Source organism: Sturnira hondurensis, unplaced genomic scaffold (assembly GCF_014824575.4).
Source record: "Sturnira hondurensis isolate 20B ecotype Veracruz unplaced genomic scaffold, ASM1482457v3 Scaffold0024400, whole genome shotgun sequence".
In the NCBI taxonomy this organism is placed as follows: domain Eukaryota; kingdom Metazoa; phylum Chordata; class Mammalia; order Chiroptera; family Phyllostomidae; genus Sturnira; species Sturnira hondurensis.
The window spans coordinates 5,738,464-5,752,816 of record NW_028097031.1 but is presented as its reverse complement, the minus strand read 5'-3'; positions in this window follow the sequence as shown (position 1 = coordinate 5,752,816).

Below are 14,353 nucleotides of genomic sequence, written 5' to 3'. Positions count from 1 at the left end.
GAGGCCCGAGGACTGGCCTTGCCCGCAAGCTCCTGGGCCCTTGGACAGCCCACAGACCCTGTGCCAGGGCTGGGAGACAGGAGACGCTGGCCACGTCTTGGTCGATTCACAGAAGATCAACTCTGCTTGCGTGTCGTCCGGCTCCAGAATTCCTAACCAGACAAAGAACAGCGACCACCACCAGAACACTCTGGGGAAAAGGAGGAATATCCCTGGCTCTGGAGACGATCGCAGAGGTGTCCACGGAAGAAAAGCGACTGGCAGTTGGGTTCCAGTTTCCCACATTTGTTTTGTTTTGTTCAAGGAGGAGAAAGTCCTGGATCTTCAAAAATTCAAAAAGAACAAAGACATAAGGAGCCCATCTGTCCCCTCATGGTTCCCAACACTTCTGGGTGACGATGAATACCACAGGAGTCATCTGTCATTAAACACCCAGGGGCGGGCACACCGCACTGACAAACAAACCAGTGGTTCTCAGTCAGTGTTTTTCTGAGAAGACAGATCTGTCGACACAAACACGGTTGAGAGAAGAGAAACCTTAGGTTTATTAATTCTCATTACACAATTTCGAGTGTGTCCCCAGTTATATAACTGAGTATGCCCAAAGCAACGCTAGCCAGAACATTGCATCTTTAGAAACGCTTCACCAGCATCGGCTAGTGGATGCCCACGGTAAGCTGGTGAGGCGGGCATCGTAGCGTTGCGGACAACCCTCGTTCTGTGGACAGGGAAAGTGAGGGAGGGGAGGGCGAGACTTGCCCCAGGCAGGCGCCAGTCGGCACTGATGCAGAGCGGACACCATGCAAAGACACTTTGGATTGTTGTCTCTTACACATCAAGAAATACAGAAGAAAGGCAGAGGAGCCAATGACTGGGTTTAGAAAAACAAGCGGGAATGAAAGGAGCAGGCATTGCTTTAAGCTGAGAACATACGCTAATAGTCTTTCCGCCCTTTGGGGTTGTGGCTCCTGCCTGGCCTGCCATACTTGCTGTCTCACTGGCCAGTGAGAATGGAACACAACTCCCTTCCCACGGGTTCTGCTTTTCATGGAGCAGGTTCTGATGGAGTTTCTAGCAAACGTGGGTTTCCTTTTGGCTTATGTAAATTAGCCTGCGAATTCTCAGCAAAAGAAATCCTGAGTAACCCTCCAGAGGCTCTCTCGAGAGAGACTGTGTGGAGTGAAATCCTCTGTGAGTTTGTGGACGGCTTTAAATAGCTCCCTCCCACTGAGATCTTGCGAGGGAGCTTGTTGCAGCGACTTAGAGCTGAGCAGCTGCTGTTTGGTGGCACCTTTGGCTTCTCCTCTCGAGGAACCTGGAAGCGAGTCAGTCGCGAGGAGGACCAGATTGCTCTGCACAGCGGATGCTTCCATGCGCCCGTCTGGTGGCAGCTCTGGAGCTTCAGAGACGTAAACACCAGAAAAGACCATTCATTCGCCATCCCACGGAGGAGACCGTGTGGGCCAGGGCTGCGTTTGCTCCGACGCCTCTCATCAGCGTCGACGCGTCACTGCCGAGCCGTAGCTGGGACACGCGCCTGGGCTGGAGGACCAGAGGCAGCTTCTCTGCATCCGGGCCTGGTCAGAGGCGCGAGCACTGCTCTCCCAGGTCCTGAACTCAGGGAGGTCTGTGCTCGCCGCGTCGGTTCTGTCCGCCTGCCAGGGGCAAGAGTCAGAAGCTGGTGGACGGCACAGGGTGTCTTCCCGGCGCTGGAGGTCAGGCACGCAGCGCACGCACCATAAGTGCCACGTCGAGGTCCCTTCTGTAGGCGGGGGACGCGGTGGCCTTCAGTGACTCAGGCGCCGCTGGGCCTTTGGTGGCGTGCCAGTAAGAGAAATGCACGTTCACCGCGTGTCTGTACACGTGTTTATGCATTCATCGACATGACGTGTATGTAGACTTCTCTACTAATACACGGGGTCTGCAGAGGTGAGGCTTGCTGGAGTGTGGTCGGTAGGGCACATGAATGGCATACATGCATGGCACACATGTATGATGCACCTGTGACATATACCAGTATGACACATTTGTGACTGTTACACGGCATGCTTGACTGTGGCATTGCAATATTACAGAATTACATGCTTATGGTTTTGTAATAAAAGATTCTGTCATAAACAGGGGCGTTATGTATGCCAGACCCTGTCTGTAAGGCACACAGAAATAGGCAGTGAAAGGAGTAAGAAAAATAAATGAGATGGAGGATTTTCTTCGTGTTCCCGGTGCACCGCTAAGGGAATGGTGCGTCTGTCCTGAAAACAGGGCGTGACAACTGCAACCGCCGTGTGCACAGCGTGTGTGAGTGCTAGAGCTCCCAGAGGTCACCTGTTTCACCTTGGGGTCAGTCTCTGGCGGGAGGTGTGATTATCATCTACACCTCCCGGTGGCGACCAAGGCCCCAGACCCGTCACCTAACTTGACCCAACCACACAGGGGAGGGACGCGCACACACGCAGCCAGACGCACGCTCACCGGGAGCCCTGAAGCTCTGGCACGTTACTGTGCTGCTCATCGGCGAGTGACAGGGACCCCTGTGCGTGAGTTTCCCATGATGCCTGCATAAGGACATGCGTGTCACCACATGGAAGCGCTGCTCTGAGTGCTGGCCTCACCTGCGGGAACGCAGACCCGTGTGTCTGTGGACTGAGGGATTTTCTTTGGTGATGTGGCCTTGAGCGCCGCCCTGGGTGCGTGCGAGGCGCCCACCAGGCTCTGTTGGAGGGACAGCTGGATGAAAGAAAACATAGTGTTGACGTCCTGGGCAGGGATGGCTGGGGTCCCCTAAACTGCTCAACAGCTACTGAAACTTGAGTGTCCTGGAAACAGGGACAAGAAGCTCTCCTGCCCGCAGAGACGTTCTCTGACTTTCCTGTGGGACGGCATTGCTCCGCTGGTGGACGGACACAGAAGAGCCCACCCAGGAGCGCTGTCAGCCAAGCCCCCAGGAGCGCTGCGCTGCCCAGGGGTTTCCTCCCCTTCAGCCCTTCCCAAGCAGAAGACGGCAATGTCAACCTTGCGTATGGAAACAATGTGTCTTTCAGGAGCCTTAGTTGTGTTTTCTCTTGTAAAACGAACTAAACAAAAAGAATCTGCCCTCATGCCTTGGAGGCAATGGGAAATTTATTTCCTGCAGACTTAGCCTGGATACTTGCAGGATAAAAAAAGAATGATAAGAAGCACAGATAAAAACTGTGGTGAACGATGGCTTTGCCTCCTGTGACAAGGGCCGGATGTCAGGTCTTGGTGCCCTGTGTGCAGTCACCCTGCCACCAGCCACAGCTTGGTCCCAGACGAAAGACTGACACTGGCCCGAGATTGGGGGACTCGTGCATGTCCTTCCCTCGTTTTTCGGGGCACAGCCCAGCACGAGGAGATGTTAGCCGAGCCTTGAAAATTCCTCCCCGTGCCGGGAGCTGTACGAGCTCCGGGGAACCGAGACCCCAGCACACACTCCAGTAGCCTGTGCCCTGCCACACCAGGTCCTTCCGTGCGCAGGGGAAAGTGCACGGAGCCCCCGAATCAAAACGATGCCCGTGGAACTGCTTTCGCACACCGAGTGGTGAACTTAATGTGAGATGGCGGGTTCATCGAAATACTGCTTCATTGGTCCAACACATTAGAAACTTATCATTTCCGTTGCTTTGTTATTTTTCAAGTGAAGGACGATTTTGTAGACGTTGCCATCTGTGCTTTGACACAGTTGTGTGTGATGTCACTGAGCATACATGTCAACCACATGCACACTGTGTGTACTGCGTGTTTCGACGAGGCTGAGCCGTGCTGCTCTGTGGAGCCTTCTGCGCAATCGGAGGTCTCGGCCACTGTCCTGGACACGCCCGTCGGACATGCCCATGGGACCCACTGCTTCTCTCTGAGAGCTGTGTCTGTCTGTCTGTCTGTCTGTCCTCATTTCCCTTCTGGACCGTGTCAGTAAGTCCTCACTGAGCTGAGTCACTGCCAAGCCCTTTTGACAGGCGCCGTTTTCCAGAGGTGTCGTCCTGGACAGAGCAGAGGAACGGCAATGTCCTGCCGCTGAGTGGACCTGCAGAGCATCCCCAAGGCCCAAGCGCCTCTCAGCAACACAGGGTCTTGGAGAGGTTGCTTCCGTGCTCAGTGGAACTCCCCTGAGCAGGCAGGTTCCAACACAGAAGGCCTAGGGTGGGGCCTGAGGACCGGCCACTTGGGGGGCTCTCACCCGGCGCTGACCTGGGAACCCCTGGGCAGGACAGTAATGGCAAGGACAATGCCGAGTCTGGTGGGGACAGAGGTGTGGCCTGGGCCCTCAGGGGTTGGGGACCTGAGACCGAGACCCCTTCCCCCATGTGGGGCCCCTCAGGGGAAGGGGGTGAGGAGAGCTCTGCCCAGGATGCTGGCCTTTCCCTTAGGCCCTGAGTAGGAAAGGAGGGGTTGTGGGGGGCTCTGGTCGTCCACTGGGCAGGCGCCAGCGTGGATCTACCACCATCAGAGGGTGTGGAGACCCCTAGGGGAAGGCTGGCTCCCGGGGCCCTGCAGGAGCAAACAGACCACCCCTCCCCCCGCCGGTGTGCCTACCAACCCCACCCACCCCGTAGCAGACTGTCACCAGAAGATGGAGACAAAAAAATGTAACTGTGGAAAAAGGCGGTGTTCAAACAAGGACAGTCTATTATTGTTCAAAGACCCACTGAAATGAGCAGAGACTCAGCTCCTGAGGCCCTTCAAAGGAGGCGAACCAGTGGCCCATGAGCACGACCGAGACGCTCCGTGTCATCAGCCACTAGAGGAATGCAGACCAAAGCCTCAGGGAAGGGTCACCTCGTGCCCACTGGGACAGCCACGGTGTGAGACACTGGTGTGCTGACGAGGACACGGAGAACCGAGGACCCGAGGACCCGCAGTGCAGGGACGCAACACGGTGCAGCCGTTTTGGGAAATCCTGGGGCAGTTCCTCAGCGTTTTAAGGGCAGAGCCATCCCATGACCCTGGAATCCCGCTCTGGGGGATGCACACAAAAACTGTGCGTGCGTGTTCACAGCAGCGTGTCTCAGAACAGCTAAAGGTGGGGCCGCTCCAATGTCCATCGGCGGGTGGACGGAGAAACACACGCAGTCTCTCTGCACAAAGAAATGTCATCAGCACAACATTGCTTTTCCTGCGTGCTCCCAGGCGGATGCTGACCAGGCATTTAAATGGTATCTGTTGGACAGGTGCGGAACTGTTAGCCTGCCGGGCGGGTGGGCGGGACATCCCCACAAGTTTCAGTTTTTTATCTCCCCCAGGACCCGACCAAGCGTCAGTCTTTGGAAAGCCTTGTCGGGGAGCAGGTGGTTCCAGGTGGTTCCAGGTGGATCCAGGTGGTTCCAGGTGGATCCAGGTGGTTCCAGGTGGATCCAGGTGGCCGCGGCGGCAGGTGAAGCGAGAGCAGGGGTCACTGGCACCGGGGCAGGTTTGGAGNATGTCCATCGGCGGATGGACGGAGAAACACACGCAGTCTCTCTGCACAAAGAAATGTCATCAGCACGACATTGCTTTTCCTGCGTGCTCCCAGGCGGATGCTGACCAGGCATTTAAATGGTATCTGTTGGACAGGTGCGGAACTGTTACCCTGCCGGGCGGGCGGGCGGGACATCCCCACAAGTTTCAGTTTTTTATCTCCCCCAGGACCCGACCAAGCGTCAGTCTTTGGAAAGCCTTGTCGGGGAGCAGGTGGTTCCAGGTGGATCCAGGTGGTTCCAGGTGGCCGCGGCGGCAGGTGAAGCGAGAGCAGGGGTCACTGGCACCGGGGCAGGTTTGGAGACAAGACTGACAAGAGCACATCGGATGGGGCTGTCCGATGGCAGGTGTGTCGTGAGGCCCAGGTGACAAAGTGCCCGATGGGTTCCCCAGGTGGACGAGGGAGGACGTTTGCGGGTGCAGACCACCTGGGAAGGCTGAGCGTCGAAACATGCGTGGTCGCCTCCTTTTCTGGAGAAGACACCACAAGACGTCCGCTGTCCCCATTTGAAAGGACCGGTTATGTCATAACCTGGACGGATGCACATTCCCGGGAACAAACTGGCGGTGTGGGGGGAGGTGGGAAGTGAACCCCGAGCTTCTAGGGGAGGGCTTCATTGGCCCTGAGGAGCAGGGCTGGGTGAGGGCGTTTAGAGCCCAAAGCACAGCAACACCCCGATTTTGGGGAGATGATGGTTTCCCACAGGTGAGCTGTGCAGGGCAGTCACATTAGCCGGAACACTGACCTTTGCCAGACGATCTAGGTCGCCGTGTGACGGCTGGGAGGGTGGGGTTGAGGGAGGAGCCTGGAGGGGGAGGGGCTAAACCCTATTTTGCACTGGGGGCGACATCAAGGAGGGTCTCTGCCCTGGGTCGAGGGGCAGTCACACAGCACACGAGACTCGAGACTCGTGAGGAGAGGCGCAGCACGAACCGCTAGGAGAGGGGACAGAGCTCAGTGGGGGACTGTGGGGGTCCAGCTAAGGAACCGTTGTGCTCGTAACAAAATGTAGGGAACCGTGTGCCTCCTTAGACGGCTTTTATAGCTCCAGTTAGAGAAAGGGAGGAAGGGAGAGGGAGGGAGGAAAAAAGGCAGGAAGGGAAAGGGAAAAAAGTAAGAAAAGGAAAGAAACATGGGGGAAAACCCCAGGAAACAACTGCAAAAATCTGGAACCACTGAATTCTTCCAGGAAAGCTGGGGATGGGGAGCGGGGGAGAGGGGAGAGGAGTCTGTTCCCGGAAACCTGGAGCAGCGTGGAGCCTGGAGGCGAGGGAGAGGCCGGCGTGGCCACCGAGGAAAAGGCGCTGATGGGAGGTCGAGTGCACTGCCCGCCGGCCCGGGACTGCGGCTTTCCCTCCCGCGCCGTCTTCTGAGCGCGTGGCCTGACTCCGCCCGGCTGCCCCGCTCACCCCGGCCCCAGGTCTGTGAGTCCACACACTCCGTGCTCTGTGCTCTGTGCCATGTTCGCTGCCCGGCCCACGGGCTGGGGCTGTAAGCGAGTGTCTCCAAACCAGCGCAGGAAATCGATGACGTTGGGCAGGAAAATCGGGCTGCAGGTGTGAATAGCAACCGGCAAAAAGAAACGCAAACCCAGGGTTCCGAAGTTGCTCTCTGTGCAAGCGTGTGACGGGGGGTTTCTGTGCCCAAGTGACACGTGGGACACACTGGCACTCGGTCTTCTCTGTGCTCCAGGCACTACTTTAAGCACTTGGCACATGTGAGTCCGTTCGTTCTGCTCCCTGACCCCGGGAAGCAGGCCCCCCACGGCGCTGGCGGGCACCAGGGAGAGCAGAGCACGCAGAGACTGAGGGCCTGGTCCAAGGCTTCGGGCCCCTGAGATGCAGAGTCAGACCCCAGCACAGGCAGCCTTGCGCCTTGGGGGCCAAAAATACGGATCCCTTCCCTCGCCAGCCTGCAGTCCTCCTGGGCGGGGCCAATAACCAAGCCCAGAGAGGCAGGTTCACAGGAGAGAGTCAAGGTTCAGCCTGTGCGCACAGGGAGCTCACACAGGTGTGGAAGTGCCGAAGACATGAGACGACAGCGGGCACATGGGACATTTCTGGACGCAGGACCATGGAGGCAAGGAACGGGTCTCAGGTTTCGGGGGTTTGAACGGGCGATGGGCAGGTAGTTGAGAACAGTGGAGAGCAAACACCTTTGGAGGTGCTGGAGGACCCGCGGGGCCGGGGCGTCCTCCCGTGGGCCCTGCTCACCTCAAGGGAGGCTCAGGCACATCCCGGCCCCCCCTCCTGAAGCAGGTTCATCTGTCTTAATCTCTTGCCAGGGAAGGGGGGTCAAAGGTTCTTTCTGAGTCTTGTTTCTCAATAATCAGTTTAAAATCAGTGTCCCCAGGAGCAGCTTCGGGGTGGCCAGGTTTTGGTCCCTTCATCTCCGAAGCTTGCACTCCATGTATTCACGCCGTGTGTTCACCCTCACGAGCTCCGATGTCATGTTGTGGTGCAGAGGGTCCGAGAAGACTCGGCAAGTCCCAGCTTCACACAGAGAGGCCCGGAGAGAACAGGCACAGGGGCCAGCGGAGGGGGGCTTGCGCATGGAAAGACTGGACATGGTTGGTCAGAGGCCATTTTGCTATGAGTCAGTTTACCAAACGACTCCTTTGCCAAGTGACAGATCTGCTGAAATTTTAAACATTAATTTACTGGGGCACCAATGTGCTGAAATTTGTCAGAAAGTTCGTGGTGACTGTGCACAAGAGATTCCCGTGTGGCCGGGGCAGGTGGGGCAGGCGTGTGTGAACTGCGAGGTAGACGGCCAGGACAGTCGTCATCCGAACAGGTCTCCAGCCACAGGAACTAAGGATGTGGGCGTGTGCCCGTGGGGCCACGAACTGATGGGCCGGAGACGAGATTACGGGGTGATGGCCTCTCTGTGGACTGGCTGCGTGGAGGTTCCGATCCAACCTCCAGAACCAGAACTCGACCGCGTGTGCTCACCAGCAACCAGAGGCCCGGGGCCCTGACTTCAGCCAGTGCGTTCTGACGGTCTCTGTGCTTCTTCCTCTCACAGAAAAGCACTGGTCACAACCCACAGCGTGGCCTCCTCCGTCCTGGGGCTGCGGCCCACAGGCCAGAAAACCTTGTCACGGGCGGGCTGGCCGCGCGGCAGAACCCAGCGGACAGGTTCTGTGCCTTTTGGGGAAAAATAACGGGTAGAATTCCAGCTCAGGTGCGAGGATGCCGGTCTCCCCGGGGGAGGGGGTCGGGGGGGGGACAAGACACGCCCTCCACTCTGACCCTGCTGGGGAGCTGTGAGTGACCCGGCGGCCCCACGTGGCTGGCAGGGTTGCCAGGGGCTGGGTCCCCTGTCACTATGACAGGGACCTGCCCTCTGTCTTCATCGCCAGGCACCTCACTACGGAGTCCCTCCCTTCTCTCCTCCCCCAGCCGGCCACTCTGCTTCCACCGCTGGGACCTGCCCTCTGCTGCCCAGGCTGGCTCTTCCCTGGTTCCACGGAGGCGGCGATGGCCACTGTCACGCTCTCACTTCCTCTCCTGTCCTGGAATCAGGTCCCTGACGTTGGAGGTCGCCCGGGGCACAGGGAGTGCTGGTTACTAGGAGGTGCTGGCCTGATGGAGGGAAGTCACCCAGTGTTGGCCTCAGGCCTCTCCCGTCCCCCGGGGCCCAGTGGGGAGAGACAGATTGCGCAGGTCGGGGGGAGGGGCGGCTTCGAGGACAGTAAGTCGCCACGTCAGGGGACTCCCCAGCTGGGCTGTTCTGCCCAGCTTTCGGGCCATGGGTTACAACGGCCACTTTATGGTATTATTTCTCCCTCAGCAACAGAGGGAAATGGTTAAAAAACCCATCCTGACCACGCAGTTGAGTAATGTGACGTCTCCTCATTTAACTCCGTGAAGAAACAAATTAAATGCTGATCACACTTCGAGTGTGAAATGCTGAGGCCTCTTGCGCCCCCTGGGCCCAATTAAAATCTAATTACCTGACTAGGGACGCGTGGGGGAGGAGCGGAGATTCCGCACGGAGGGCTTCTCCGAGGACTTGAAGAGCGGCATGCCGCTGCCCACGCCCACGGATGGGACAAGCCGAGCTTCTTCCAGCTCCTTCTGAGCACGCCACCGCCCCCCCGCCGGGGACCACCTCTGTTTGCCACCTGGAGGGACTCGCGTCAGGCCGCCAGGTGCCAGCAGGAGAGACTAGGACTGAGAGGTGACACCCAGTGGTGCGGGGCACAGGCCACCCAGGGACAGGCGGGGGCAGCGGGCTGGTTGGGCGGTGCCGCCAGGCTGCTCACGTCCACGTGCTGCAAGGCTGGACATGGGTGCCAGTGGGGCACCTCCTCCCATCCCGCCGGCACTGCCTGGTGCCCCCAGTCCATTCTCTGTGCCCATGAGGCAGTTTTACTGACTGTGTGGCGCCAACAGGCCTCGTTTCCGAGAGCAGCTTTAGGTTTGCAGCGGAACTGAGCGGCCCCCGGAGATGTCCCGTCCACCCTGCTCCGCACCCCAGCCGCCCCCACCAGAGCGGGGCATCTGCTCCGCAGTAACAGGGATCGTCCTCGCGACAACAGGCGTGGAGTGCTACGCTCTCCTGCTTTTCTCCATCCTCAGCTTCCCAGGAGAGTTTGGTTTCAGCCCGATTCATGTTTGCTCCCCACAGTGTCACTCACGGACCCAACCTGGGCAGACTGAGGCCCTGACCTGGGAAAAGCAGCCTGTCGGCCTGGTGACGGTGATTCCATTTCTCCTTGTGGCTGAAGTTTGACCAGTCGTTTCACGGAAACATCCGGAATTTGGCGCTGGGGCAGCGGAGAGCGTTTATCCCGTGGAGTTCAAAGGCACTTGGCTCTCAGCAGAGGGTTGGGCTCGCACAATACCCAGTCTCTGTGATCCGAGTTGAGGCCAGGTCTCAACCCCAACAAACAAACACAGACTGTGCCCACCCGGAAGTCACTCTTAGAGGAAATAAACACAGGGCTCTCGCAAGTGGACAGCAGCATGTGTGTCCTCCGAGGCCAACTGCGGACGAAACCCTCTCTTCGGGGCTTCCAGACGCGTGGCTGGTTTGGAGAAGTGAAGGTCGACAACCTTCCTCCGGTGGCCCACCTGCAAGGCTGCGGGACCAGAACAGGATCTCCTCGTTCTGAAGTTCCCCATGTGGGCCTTCCCACCTCCCGCGCGTGTGTTTCAGGGCCCCGTGTTGGGGGGGCACAGACTGGGCCTTGCCCGGGGGCACCCACCGAGGTCTGAGTGAGGTGGGGCTGCAGCCAGGACCCCTCCTGGGGGCTGATGCTTAGCAGAGGCTCCACTGTCTCCCTCGCATCTGTGTTCCCTCCATCCTCTCTTTTCCATTCCTGGGCTGCCTCGCGCCCCCTACCAGACCCCTCTCCTTGTCAGACTGTCCCCTGGGGGCCTCTCCAGCTGTCCCACTGGCCACCCCAGGTCCCCTCCCCCTGTGTTCCCAAGGAGCCCCTTCCAACTCGAACAGCCTCTACGAGACGCCACTTGAAGCCCCAGTGGGAAAGACAGTCGTGAAGGGTTTGCTGTGCTGATGTTCACGACGGACCGACCGTAGGAGGATGAAAAGGACAGAAGCTGGGTTGCACTGCAGTGTGAAATTATCAAAAGCAAAACAGGAAACGAATGTTTGCTCAGCCACTCGTTTCCTGCTGAGGCTCTGAGAGTGAGCAGGGTTCAGTGCCCAGCCTCACTGCAGACAGAGCGAGACCCCGGGGGGACGCCCCAGGGCTGCCTGGAAGGGGGACTTCGAGGCCTGCCTCAGCACCGAGGGGAGTCTCCATGGGCCGCCTGCTTACGGGTGGGTGTGGAGGCCCCTGGGGGAAAGAGCTGCCTCCCAGTGCCCCCCAGCCGCTTCCTGCCCCGCTCCCGCTGTGCTGACAGTTACTCCCTGGCTTCAAAGACTTCCTCTTTTCTATTTCTGGAAGCAGACGAGGATTTAGACCCGTGTCTCCCCTCTCACTTGAACCCCAGCCCCGAAGAGCAGGGCTGCCGCTTTCCGTGGCCATCGGCACCTCCAGACTGACGTTTGGAGGGAGGACATGGGGTTGTGGGGGGTGACCCTGGGTTTCACAGGGACTTGCAGGCTCCCAGCTGGCACGTCCCCTTCTGCCGCAGGGGCTGCCAGCGCCCATCCCAGCCACAGAGCCCGCTCTGGCTCCACGTGGAGTGGAGGCGTCCCGGCTGGCGAACGCACGGCCCCTGGGGACTGGAAAGTAGGTGACGAGGACGATTCCTCTTGGAGGGCATGTCAGGGACTCAGTGCAACTCCACCTTGGAAAGAAGCGACGGGCCCCTGTGATCTACGGCCGGCGTCCTTCCCGGAACTGCAGCGAAGCCTCGCGCTGCACCCTGCGGGGGTGCTGATGTGGAAAGGAACCCCCGCTCCCACAGCAAGCCTTCGTAACTCCACGGGTGTTTAATTTCACGTCCGCCAGTTCTGTCTCTTCCGTCGCTTCCGTTCACCGGGCCTCACCACCACCCAGCTCTGCTGGACCTCCAGTGATGATGGAGGATAATGACATCCTCCCTTGCACAGCGCGCCTTTATACCCAGACTGCCCAACGTTCTTTGAAAAGCAATACTAAGCCTCCAGTCCCCCAACAGACACATGGGGCCTCCTGTTTGGCTGAGTGCAGAGCTGGGGGCCAGGAATGTCCTCCCCCACCCCTTTGGCCCAGCTGCCTCCTCCACGTGGTCTCAATCGGGGTTTCCTTTGCGGCTTTGAAAGGGCACTGGTCTTACTGCTGAGAAGGGTTACAATGGGGAGGACGGGAGCCTCCAGGGGCTGCCTGACGTCCCCAGGGTCACCGTCCATTTCTGCCCGTCACGGCCCCTGGTCTGACCTCCTGGGAACCTTGAGGCACACTCCACGAGTGTTCTGTGTGTGCCGTCGATTTTCGTTTGCTTTGTGGAGGACCCAAGGAGCAGAAGCGTCTTGGGGTGGGGGAAGGGTGGAATGTTGAGAATTAATTCTCGGCGCTTTGCAAACCGATACTTGGCAAGAGAAAGAAAACCAACCAACACAGTGATATATTGGGTTTCCTGCCCTGGAAAGGTCTTTAAATGTCTTTTACACCAAAGTTTTGGGGAGCAGGTGGCCTTCTCTGCTAAGTGGTAGTATTGGCAAGGGAGCCGAAAAGCTATGTCAGAGTCTCTCCCAAGAGAACGGCGATTTCCCTATTTTCCTATTTTCCCCGTTTAGTGGAGCAAAATGCTGCCTCTGGGCGGCTGGCCGGCTCTCCCTCCAGAGCGTGTCCTCCGTCAGAATTTCTCTGCAAATCCCCCAACTCCAGGGCCGAGGAGCGGCCCTTTCTGAGACGTGCTCCAGCACTTAGCGGCTGAGGGGCTCGCGGCAGGTGCCGGATTTCTATAAATGGACAATTTATAAACGGAGCAGACAACTGGGAAAACAGCGTGGGGACGAGGGCATTCCGGGGCTGGCTCAGAGGGACGGACAGCCGCCACTCCGAGGGAAAGGCGCGGCTGACGCAGGCGAGGGCTGGGCCTCCGGTCGGGCCTCGCCTGCTGGTCGATGCTGCGAACCGGTCTTGCAGGCCCTGCTTCAATGAGCAGTGTGATTGCGGAGCCTCCTGCTCCCGCCTCCCCTGCCCTGCCAGGTGGGAGGAAGGACGGGGAGAAGACCGTGGGGGAGGGTAGCAGGGGGCGGAGTCTGTTCCCTGGGTGTGGGGCAGAGCACGGGAGACATGCAGCACACGCGCCGGCTTCTTCTCGTCGCGTGTCAGGGCCGCCTGCGCCCCGGAGGCTCCCCAGCCACTCCACAGGGCTCCGTGTCGAAGCATCCCCACGGGGCATTCTGCCGGGCACAGCTGCAGTTCCCATCGTCTCACTCGTGTTTTTGGACAAGCATCCCCCCCAACAGAGCAACGTGGCGCGGGTCCCTGGGTTGCACGTGGTCTGCTGGGCAGAGCTCCATGCAGGGCTGGGGTGGCCACACCTGCTTGTCCGGCTGCAGGAGTGGCTTCTCTGGGAGACGTTGGCTTGGCTGGGTTTCCACGCTTCTCCGACCACGCCCTGTTGTTTTTCTCTTCAGAGCAGCAGGCAGAGGCCTTGCCTCGCCTTCCTTATAAGGAGTGGGCGCTGCGCCGGCCAGAGGGTGCGGTCGCTGAACTGGGTGCTCATCGCAGCCCCGGGGTCCACCTGGGTGCAGGTGGCCCGGACTGAGGAAGCAGCGGGCTCGGTGCCCTGGGATGGCACACATCCGGACCAGAGTGGGATCGAAGGCGTTGGGGGGCGGGGACATCGGTCCGTAGCAGGAAGTCTTGTCTGCGTGTGGAAACTTCTGGGAATCTGGGCTTCGTCGGCCTCAGTGACAAATCTTCCAAGAGAATCCTGGGCCCAGGAAGTACAAGCGTGGGCAGGCAGGGCCCTGCCCGAGGAAGGTCGCAGTGTGGTCTGCAGAGAGCACCACACTCGTGACAAGGTGACAAGTAGAGTTGCCGGTGTGCCACGGCTGTGGACAGGCAGCTCGGGAGGCCCCAGAGCACCCCTCGAGGCGTGGGGGAGCTTCAGGAGGGAGATGGGCCCTGGCGGAACACTTGCACCTTCTGGCTGTGAAGGAGGCTGCTGTAGGTGGGGAGGCGGCCCTGGAGCTTGGGAGTCGGGAGGGCGAGGGTGTGCTGGCAGGGGAGGCCGAGGAAGCACGGGAGCTGAGGCCACACGGTCTGGAGGTCACTTCTCACCGGGAAGGAGACTGGCAGGCAGGGGAGGCAGAGAGAGGGACCCCACCGGCACGAGGACCTCCCACGAGTGGCCGTCAGCCACCAAGGCCTGGCCTGCAGGGTTGCATCTGCACCCACGGCCCACCCTCCCGGGCCCCTCGTCTTGGCCCACTCGCCATCTAAGGAGATTCCCCACGAGCGAGCAC